Genomic DNA, 10,950 nt, shown 5'->3' on the forward strand with positions numbered 1-10,950 from the left:
ACATGTTTTTTTCTTGCTGGGTCAGCTATCATGTTGTTGTTTGGTGATTTGCTCCTTTACTACATCCACTTCTGAGCAAACAAGCCATATAGGTTGATCATGTAGCCTACTGCTGTCATAGCCCACTGTTCTTTCTTCCATAAAATAACTTTAATTCATATGATTAACTCTATTATCCTTTCTACTGGTCCCTATAGTTATAGTTAATTTCGGGCTCATCATTTTCAGCGGGGGACTGTCTGATCTGCTGCTCAGGCTACTTTTGTTTTTAGGCCTATACGCAGATCAAGCTTGAGTTTTGTTATCAGTATTTGCATAATATTTGCAAAGTCTATGAATAGCCATATTGGATGATACCAAAATGCTAATATTTTAGCAATTCATTTAATATGTTACTTGCGAATAGGTTGACAACGCTACAACGTCCAGTAGGTTATTAGCCCAATTACGCCGTTATAATCATGGCTATCTCTCTTTACCAGTTGCCACTTATGTCTGTCCTCTTCAAAAAAAATTGGAAGCATGGCACATTTGGCAGCATTTCCCTCCTATACTTTTCGTCTTTTTTACCTGGCCTTTTCAGTCCCTCGTGGCATCTTTCTACCATCCATCCTCCCTGACGCTTATCACTACGGTAGGGCCGGCCCGGCTGGTATCTGAGAAAACTTTTTGGGAAAGACGGGCTATATGGACCCAACCAATTAACTCTTCTTGGGGGGACAACCCATGCAGAGGCTGCGGTGTTAGGCATAGAATGCGAACGTGTGCAGCCAACTTTAAGAGAAGATAGATTAACGTGACAAATGCCAATATTTTTCCCTCGACCGGCCCAAAAGTGAAGCGGCCCACCGGGAATTCTCCTGATTCTCCCGATTACCCACTCCGGGCCTGATACCTCCTAACCTCCATGACATGACGTGTTATGTTAAAAAGAGGAAGCATAATACTTCAAAGGAAAGCCGTTGTGGGGATAAATGCATAGTCCATTAATGGAGCGAAATCCAATCAGAGTGTGAGATTCTTTTCGGATCTCCGGGAAGACGAGTCGAATCAGCTGTGATTATCCTCCGGCGCGCCGCGTTCTCAGATGAAGGACTACACTGCTTTATTTGTCAACTGCTGTTCACGAGGCACTTCTTAAAATCCTTTGATATGCCATTCAAGTCGAACACAATTTTTGGGAGTGCGCGCAAGAAGCCTCTCTGCATGTTACACCTGCCTTCCTTCTCGCTGGCGTGCCGCGTGCCTCAAATTCTGATATGACAGGGCTTTTTAATTCATCTCCCACCTACTCCGATGTCTGCTTGCTTCTAAACTTTTATGGTGGGGGAAAAAAACTTTCTGATGTGTTTGAAGCTCGTTAGAAGGAGAGTGCTCAACGATGCATTGATTTGCAGTACACCAAGTGTCTTTGGTATCATGAAGAATGAAGGCTAGGCTGGCACTGGTAACTGTCTGACAGTACTCTGCGTCTGAATACAGAGGTTACAGAGGGCTGCTCTATACAGCCAAAGACAACACTATGAAGCAAGCAGGGAAAGTTACGAGTTACTAAAGCATATTGTCTTCTACATGAGTTTGATATCCATGGGACTGAAGATGGCTATACCGCCTTCCCCCTACAGAGAGGACAACACTATCCAGAGGAGGGATACCTATGAAAAATGAAAACACATGGGGTGACTATTGAGCCAGATCCAGACCACTCAGTTGTCTAAAGCTGTCCACCTATCTATCTGGGACACTTTAAGCATCTATTAGACCAGGTGGTCTTCAGCTGCTGGGAAATCACATTTGTCAGATTTGAGTTTGAAGTGTGGTCCTGATGGGGCACTGGTTGAAATAGTATAATAGTTTCTGGATCCTGGGGCTGAATGTTTAAATCTGGGTCTCTCAGGATATAGAGTCAATCTTCTGTCCAGATTCTACATTGTACTTTTGCCAGGAAGGCACAGGTCTATTTTGCGAGGCCGAGATTTCAATAGGAGAATTACATAAAAGAGATGAGAATGTGTAGTTATGAACATAATGAAATGTGTCACGCTGCGACTGTTTTTAATGTACATCTCCCTGTAACTTCATTAGAACACCTACACTAGGTATTATTTCTGAAGCCCCATCCTGTCAATTAAGCCCAATCCCACGACAACAGGGCTGGAATCTGTGGGGAAATAACTGTAAAAAGTTTAAAGTTAGAGGGTTAGTTTAAAAAAAAAAAAAACCTTAAAGGGACACGGGACACCAGGCAACATTTTTGTGTTGATTAATCATTTTCGTAAGTCAGTATATGGTTAAATGACTCATTACAGGGTGAATGAAGACTCTCGCCCGCCCCTACTGCCTGTAGGAAGAATATCCCGCTTGCAAGTATGGTGTATCCTACCCGCAACCTTCAGTCTCACTAAGTCTCAGACTTGGTTGAAGTTGGCCCTTAATCTTAGTCTAGTGTAGAACTGTACGTGTAACTTAAAATAAAACATGAAAAAGTAACATACACATGGTCAACCTACAATGTGTCATTCCGAGTAGAGAGCAAACCATTTGAGACCGCCTCTCTTACACAGAGATGCTTTCCCATTGAAATTCACAGAGGGATAAAATCACACATCCAGTATTAAGGACTATTTTCACTCCATCAGTCACTCGTTTTACAGCTTAATTACTGACAAATGTAGAGAAAATCTACACTGGTCTACAAAGAGAGGTGGATCAGAGTAGCTTGAGCTTATAGAAGCCAGAATCAGATCAATCACTGCTAAATGGCTCACATATAAATCAATCTGAAGGTGACTCTGAGAATCCAGCCACTGATAAAAAAAAATGTTGGACTTCAGTCCAACAACCTGACAAAACACCCACATAGCCTATGTAAAGACCTTCTCTAAAACAATCCCATTATGCATGTTGAACGATAACTGCAGGCATGACAATGTGTGAAAGGGATGATGGCTTCTTATGTTTTTTCATGTCGATGGTTTTGTTTGAGGTATGCAGCACCTGTGCTGAGCTGTCCACCATGCTGGGCAGCTCAGAGCACACAGCACTCTCTCTCTCTCTCTCTCTCTCTCTCTCTCTCGACTTCTGTTTTATCTTCATGCCCCCCTCCAACACTGTCCTCCCTCCTCACACATACTGACCACTGCCTCCTCTCTCTCTCTCAAACCCCCTCACTCTATGTTCTGCATGGTGCAGAGGCCCATGCAGAAACCTGGGTCATTTTCCGCATCACTGTCAAAATGACCCCCCCACCACCCATCAGCCACTCCTGTAGCCGAGGTGGCGGAGCTCCAGCCTTTGTTCCTGCAGGACAGCGGCGTCTCGCATGGAGTAAACCCGCCACTCTCATTCGTTTCACAGCTGCGTCTTTCCCTTGATATTGGTCATTTGCTTGGTCTCCTCCGCCACCAATTTGATGGCGCGCCCGAGATGACAATGCGATGGGGCCTACAGATGAAAGTGAGGGTACAGCTGCAGCAATAAGGCCCCTCTGAAGGAAAGGAGGGGACACCCCCTGGGAGCACTGGCTTGTGTTTGCGGCTGACTGGCGAATAAAACCACAAACAAACTACACCCCAGTTTAAGCTTGTGGCTTATATGTTTTATTTACTATCTGTTTTATTTATTTTGATATCTCCATATAACACCTACTGGGGCTCTACATGCACAGTAAACTAATTAAATCTTATTAAAAGAACTACTGCTGCTCAGCTTAAAATAATTCTTAGTAAAATAATATTAACAAAATTAATCCTAGTTTATTTTGTTCGAAGTTGAACCCAGCATAACATTTTTAGGGTAGTATATTTTTAATATGCACACACTGGCACATTGTGTGGTCAGAGATACTGTAACACAGTCCAAACCCAACCCCTCTACACACAAACACACAGACACATACACACACACACACACACACACACACACACAAATACACACACACCACCACCACCATAAAACACTGTTGTATTGTGCTGGAATTCGACCATGTTGACATAAAACAGTATCTCACGGATAGACACCCACCCACGTTTAATAAGCCTCAAAGGGCTATTTCAATACAAAGCACTCCATAGGACTCAGCATTGTGAGGATTACAATTCACTATTGCCTCCGACTCGCCTGATATTATTAATAGACATAATTCTGTGACGGGCCACATCTACCCTGGGGAATAAACACATGAAGTGCGAGGTTCCATGTAATATCAAATGAAGCCTTGAGTTGACAGCTTCGTAAATTATCAAATTTACTTATTCATTTCTGTAGGGGCTGAGCTCTTGACAACCCACTGTTCATATGGATGGCAATGTCATAAAATGTTCATAGGGCCTATAAAGAAAGTATAATCAAATTGTTCAAGAAAATGCCATCCTAAAAGCTGTCTGCATTGGGTGAAACTATAACAATAGACTTCATTTATATTATTTTGTGTGTGTGTGTGTGTGTGTGTGTGTGTGTTTCACATCTGTGTCAGGGCAGCTGCAAATGAACAGATTAGAAAAATAGTTTCAGATTTCGGAGTGAAATCTGAAAGCCTGTCTAACACAGAACGGCAGCAAGTACAGCCTTGACAGATATTCATTATCTTCACTCAGCCTCAGAGAGCACACGCTAACCTGGACAAGTGAAATATCTGTGGAGGTGAATGGAAAATAGACGACATTTGTGTGCTGTTCTACTTTTCTTAGCGCTTTTCCATGACTTGTCACTCATCGGCTGACCGATGGTGGAGGTTGGCGATGGACGGCCCCGGGAGCACGCCGATCTCTGGACACTGGCCATCATGCACCAGTTCAAAGCACGGACACAAGGTTATTCACAACGACACAATAAACTGCACCTGGGAATATAATACAGTGCAAAAAGCACAGACATGTGACACAAAGCTGAAAATCTACCCCCATATCAACAGCCAGAGTCTAAGAGAAAAAGCAACACGCACGCTCCATTGCGGTCGGTCAGGCGCGGGCATGAGCCAAAGTCCTAATAGACAACGGGGCAGGTTTGTAAATGACTGCAGCGCCAGCCAAAGCCCAAAGAGTAATCAATGGATGTGAACTGTCGTCATTAGGGCCAACTCAAAGTCAGGATGACAAACAGGGATCATCTACGGCAAATAATTTAGTCATTAGTCTCTGTCATTACACCCTGGTTTTTATTAGGACTGAATTGAACTTGTGCGGGCACTCTCGCCAAATGAAGGAGAAAAAAAAGTATAACAAAGTTTACCCTTGGCAGTGCTGCCTCTGTTTGGATGCTCATAAATATATCTGCCCAGTCGTCTGATGAAAACGAGCCGATAGGTGACATCACACCTGTGCATGAGATAAACATGGCATGATAAACTTGGCTTCGAAACGTAAACCAAATGAATGAGAATGCATTGGCCCATATTATAAGGACGGAAGCTCAGAGGGGCTCAACAGCCAATAAAACTTGACACTCACAGACACACAGACACAGACACACACACACACACGCACACACCCACCCACACACCCACCCATACAGGCCAAATCGATCCGGGAGGCACGTGACTTCCCCCCGCTGCCCAGTTCACTCCGGACAGATAGATGAGAGCCCATTCCCCAGATCATGAGACTCTCCATCACTTAGAGTGCTCCAGTCTATCAAACCAAGGCAGCACACACGCACACACACACACACACACAAATGCACACAAACACAGACACACACATGCACGCACGCGCACACACACACACACACACAAATGCACACATGCACACAGACACAAATGCACACATGCACACAGACACACACACACTTACACTCACAAACACACACTCACAAACCCACACACACACACACAAACACACATATATCAGCAGGGTCAATAAGAGTAAAACTGAGAGACAAGCATGACACCTGCTTCCTACTTGGATCAGCATTACCCCTCTACAGGGTTTTCATATGGTTCCATCTTCAGATCCAGAACAACACTGTTTGCCCTGAAGATATTTTGGATGCTGCCGTTTGATCAGGTGCATTTTCTTAGCTTTTCTTAGTTGGTGGATACAGAACACGCATCTTTTCATACCAATCCAATTAACAGGTAAACCTTTCCCAAAATATCAGTAAACAGCGGGGCACTGGAGATCACTGCTTTTTTGAAGTGATGTATAAACATCCAGTTCTCAAATAGAGGAGGAATGTAGAAAAGAAAACAACAAATATTAATAAAAACACAAGCAAATATCAATACACGTGTATAGACTAAGGAAAAATGACTGGAAATACATTGTCAGACTGATATGAGACATAATTGTAGGCTATATCAGACAACAACAACAACAGAAAACGTGATGAGGTGGTGTGAAAAGGCTTGAATGGCAAATTAAACTAAAAGTTATTTTTCTGAGAGCGTTCATCCTCCGATAAAGTCATATAAGCAGCGCCTCCTGGCTCTGAGATCGATTCCTATTCATGCTCAGCGGTACATACAGCTTGAATGCTAATGGAAAAGGTCACTGGCCAAAGCGCACCGAGGCATCACTGCCGACATCTGAGCCCGCGCTGACCACGGCGTCCGCGCCTCGGGCCTGGACGCCGCCCGATAGCACCCGGGGCCCAGCAGAGGTAGTACTCCCCCGCCGCTATCGAGTGAGTTTGTGGAAATCCGCACCTCATTTTTATGTTTTCCCTCTCCCCTCCCCTCCCCTCTCGGTTAGATGCAGCGTAGCATGGAATGACCTTGGAATGGCGATGAGGACTTCAATACTTCGCCCAGTATGAGAGGCTGATGTTCAATGCCATCGCCCAGAAGCCCACAACGTTTCCCACACAAACTCCACTGCACCGATTAATGGGGACTTTGGGTGATGGGTGTGGGGTTGGGGGGGGATTACTTTTGATTGTGTTAAAGAGAAGCAGTTGCTGAGTGAGGGCCAACACGCAGAGGTCATTCGATGGACATGGTCCAGGCTGCTCACGGGCCACTGGCTGGTGTGTTTAAACTGCAGACTTTTTCCCTTCGCTCTTCTCTGATTACTTTCTTTCACTGAGAGCTTGCTGGCTAATTGCTGCACTCCTGTGGTGGGAGCAATCACTAGAAAAAGGTTAATTGCTTGATCTCGGCCATATGTAGCAAACACGCTCATGATCAGAGTTCTTCAGCAGACAGGCCAAGGAGTGAATAATGCGCCGCTACTCGTAACTTCAACTTTGCCTAATAAATGGGTCTTTGCTTTACTGTCAGCGCAAGACAACATGTGTTCCCGTAGGTTAACTTTGTTTTCAGAATCAGTTTTTTTTTTAATTTTGCGCCACCTTCATGAGGACTTTGAGTCTTTGCTAAGGGTCATTCATATTTGGGTGCGCTGCTCATTCCAAATAGCCTTTTGTCGGCAAGGAAAATGGCACATCCGTGGGGGAAAGGATAGACATTACATGGATCATTACCCCGGAATATAAGGGAGTGCACCGTCTGGCTTAATGACGCTTTGATAAGCTGTTTTCTGAAAGTAAACATAATCTGTTAACTTTCAATTCTTTTGTCACCCACCTGATTATATTTGGAGCAGAGGGAAACGATTGTTATGTTCAGCTATTCTCTTCAGTGGAGGATGATGCCCGAAATGGCTGCGCATCTCCTTGCTTGCTCGTTTCTTGCTACCGCTCGGAATTAGAACTAGAACATCAGATGATAATAGCATCTTTTAACAGCTCCATCAGACTGTGAAACAAGAATTATTCTATTGAGCAAAGACTCAACACCACAATAGATTTACTTTACAGTATACTGTTTCTAGCTGCAAATTACCGACACTAATTCCACCCACTGTTAAAACCAGTTTGTCCAGCTCATCTTAGGGTATAACTATAAAAATCAACTGCGTACCGCGAGTGTTTTTGATTGGACAAGCCATTTAGGCACTAAAATATCTATAAACCATTAGTATACTACTTACTGTTGAATATTTGGTAAGCTTGGCCACTTCCACTGTGTGTCAACCAACTATAAAATCAAAACAAAACAATATGTCTGACAAGCATACCATACGCACCAGTACTAAATATACTGTGAACTAAACCTTAACTTTGTTTGTACTCTTCACTACTTACAGATGGTCCAACAGATTTGCCTGTAAACAAAATCTGATCTGATCACTGTCAGACTATCTTGCTCTTTCCCTTTTCTGCATCCTCATTATGTGGTACCCTGCCAACATTTGCACAATGCTGCATCATTCCTGGTGTTTTTTCGAGATGCAAATCAGGCTTGAAAAACCAGTCGAATGCCCTCACGGGGCTACGGCTGTTTGCGTGTGAAGTGGGTCACCTAGGGTTCATTTCCTCCCTCTCACACTCTGCCGTCCTAATCTGTAAAACCCTCGATGACGTTCGAAAAATCATCCGTGCCTACAGCTAATGTTTACTCCTCTCCAAATTGGCAAGGGGCTCTGATGCAACTGCAGCGTGGTTGATTCGGCCTCTTTAACAAAGCCCCTACCCAAGCCTCAAAGTCAGAGTGCAATGTCGTAAACTTGGATCGCGTTTAACATGCCCCTGGGCCCACTGTCAAAAATACGGCCTGACGACAGAATGACAACTCCATCAATCTTATTTACCCGGGGAAAACGCGGGGACCTGGGCTGGCAATCAATAACGTTCACAATTAGTCGCCCCTCACGCGTGGGCCTGTGGTCTCGGGCACAGCTGGGTGGGGGCATAGCCTGGTCCTGTGCCGGGACAACCGCCTGTTCCGACATTAACCACTCCCTCCTGGGACGGTGTGACATTTCCGCGCCACAGCCACAGGACGGAGAGAGAGAGAGAGAGAGAGAGAGAGAGACCCAGACTCACACGTGCGAGCTTGGGGGTTGGGTTGGGCTTGAGGGTGGTGGGGAGTGGGACTGTGAGTGGGTTAAGGAGCCGGCTTCACCTTGACTTAGTGACCTGGAAGTCCATCCAAGAGGAAGGAGGATGCACAGAGGACCTCCAGAGAGCTGGGGATGGATCCATATCAGGCTGCGGAAAACACATAGCTGTCACCAGTCATCACTCTGCCAGAGAGCTAACGACTGCCGGAGCTGTTGCAGCCAAGCGGAATGCTCCGGCAAGAATACGACTCCCAGCATGCATCACTGGCATTTCGCCGCTCTTCTCCCTGACCTCAGGCAACAGCACATTGCTCAGCCTCATGTCTATCTGCAGTGGCATCTATAAATAGTTCATGAACTGTTCTTCTTAAATAGTTCCCCTTTCCCTCTCACTCTTCTCAGTTGTCCTCCAAATGAACTGTGCATATCGTCTGAAAAAGAAAGTCAAATTGCAGATGTCGCTCTCACTATCTGATCTAAAATATTCACCAGACTGGCCATCAAAAGCACAATATCTGTAGCACCTGGGTTTTCCAGTCCATGAAAATGGCACACAAACATGTTGTAAGACCTCTGAAAGCGTGACGGATTCAGATACATCAAACACCAGCATCGCTACTTTTACATTCTTTTGAAACAACTAATGCAGCTAAAACCCTACAAAATCTGCAGAGAATTGCAAATGCGTATTCGATATCCCTCAAGGGAGAAAAACAAATCTTACATTCATGAGAGAAAGTGGGGAAAATGTTACATTTCTGCTCTGCCATGAAAGGCTAAACAAATATGAATTGTAGACTCTTTAATGTCTGAGATGTTGTAGCACAACCGTGGATAGGGAAATATGCTGCTTGCAGCTGAACAGAGGACTCCAGGCTAGTCTGAGGAAAATGTGCTGTTGCATGTGAGTTTGCATGCCATGTAATAATTTATTATCTACTTTCTTCTAGGTCTCTATGTTTTTACAATTTCCTCAAGTCAAATCCAACCCATCCAGGTGGTAAGAAAACATATTTAAACTCCTCAGGCAAATGTATAACTTAAATATTAAAAAAGCCTCCCCTAGACTTTGCCAAGTCTTTCAAGGGGAAGATATGTCTCGAAAAACTAGTGTTTCTATTTTGTGTGAGAAGGAATGCGCTTGAAAACACCTCATAAAGGCCCAGACAGAGCTATTACACAGATGCAGGAGGTAGGCGGGGAGGGGGATCCAATTCAGCCTTATGGGTTCTAATGATCTCACAGTGTCTGACAAAGAGCCAACAGGGACGCCTGTGATAAAAATGAACTCCCTCTTTCTCCTCCTCCCCTCCCCCATCCCCTTTCATTATCCTCAGTAAACCTCAGGCGGGGAAGAGAGGCCCACACACTTCCGCCATTCGCTGCTTCAAGATGTCACTTCTTCCCTTCTGTCAATAACACGTGGAGAGAGTGAACGTACAGTATTCACCCATTTTTTTTGCGTGCTCAGAAGATCCCCTATCGGAGCCTATTCATTATACCCCATGGTTATGCAATTACCTGAACTCAGCTGAAAGGAAACACAATGCATGATATAGACTCAAGATGGGAAGAAATCGTTCCATAATGGAGTCTGAACAACAACACAGTGCATGATATAGACTCCAAGCAAAATGTGTGATGGAGACTCGAACAAAGAATTCTAATCATTATGTAATGGAATCTGAATAACAAATACTTCAGATTTGTCCCACAGGTAAAAGCCTCCATCTTTCTAATCCTCTTTCAGCCTCACCCTGGGATGTTTCCAGCCTGACAAAGCCGTCCTAAAATATCCTCGTATGACACATCAGCCCTAGCAAGAATATTCCTGATGCCGGTGACAAACACCAACTGAAGATTTTTTTAACTATGATAAAAACACATCTATGTGCATCTAGTAGAGGTTTGTCTGGTGGGACCTATGTAACATTTATTGTAACAGTTGGACTGGTAAACATATGTTATTCTGGGCTCCCTGGAGTTCTCGTGCGAGGGTGGCACTACTGTGGAGGTAATGTTGATCTTGCTGTGGATGTACACTAATTATCTCCCTCCCCTGCTGTGGGGCCACACTTGAGTCTGTTCACTCAAACTCCATGCCTCTATC

The sequence above is a fragment of the Alosa alosa genome, chromosome 2 (genome assembly GCF_017589495.1).
Source record: "Alosa alosa isolate M-15738 ecotype Scorff River chromosome 2, AALO_Geno_1.1, whole genome shotgun sequence".
Taxonomy (NCBI): domain Eukaryota; kingdom Metazoa; phylum Chordata; class Actinopteri; order Clupeiformes; family Clupeidae; genus Alosa; species Alosa alosa.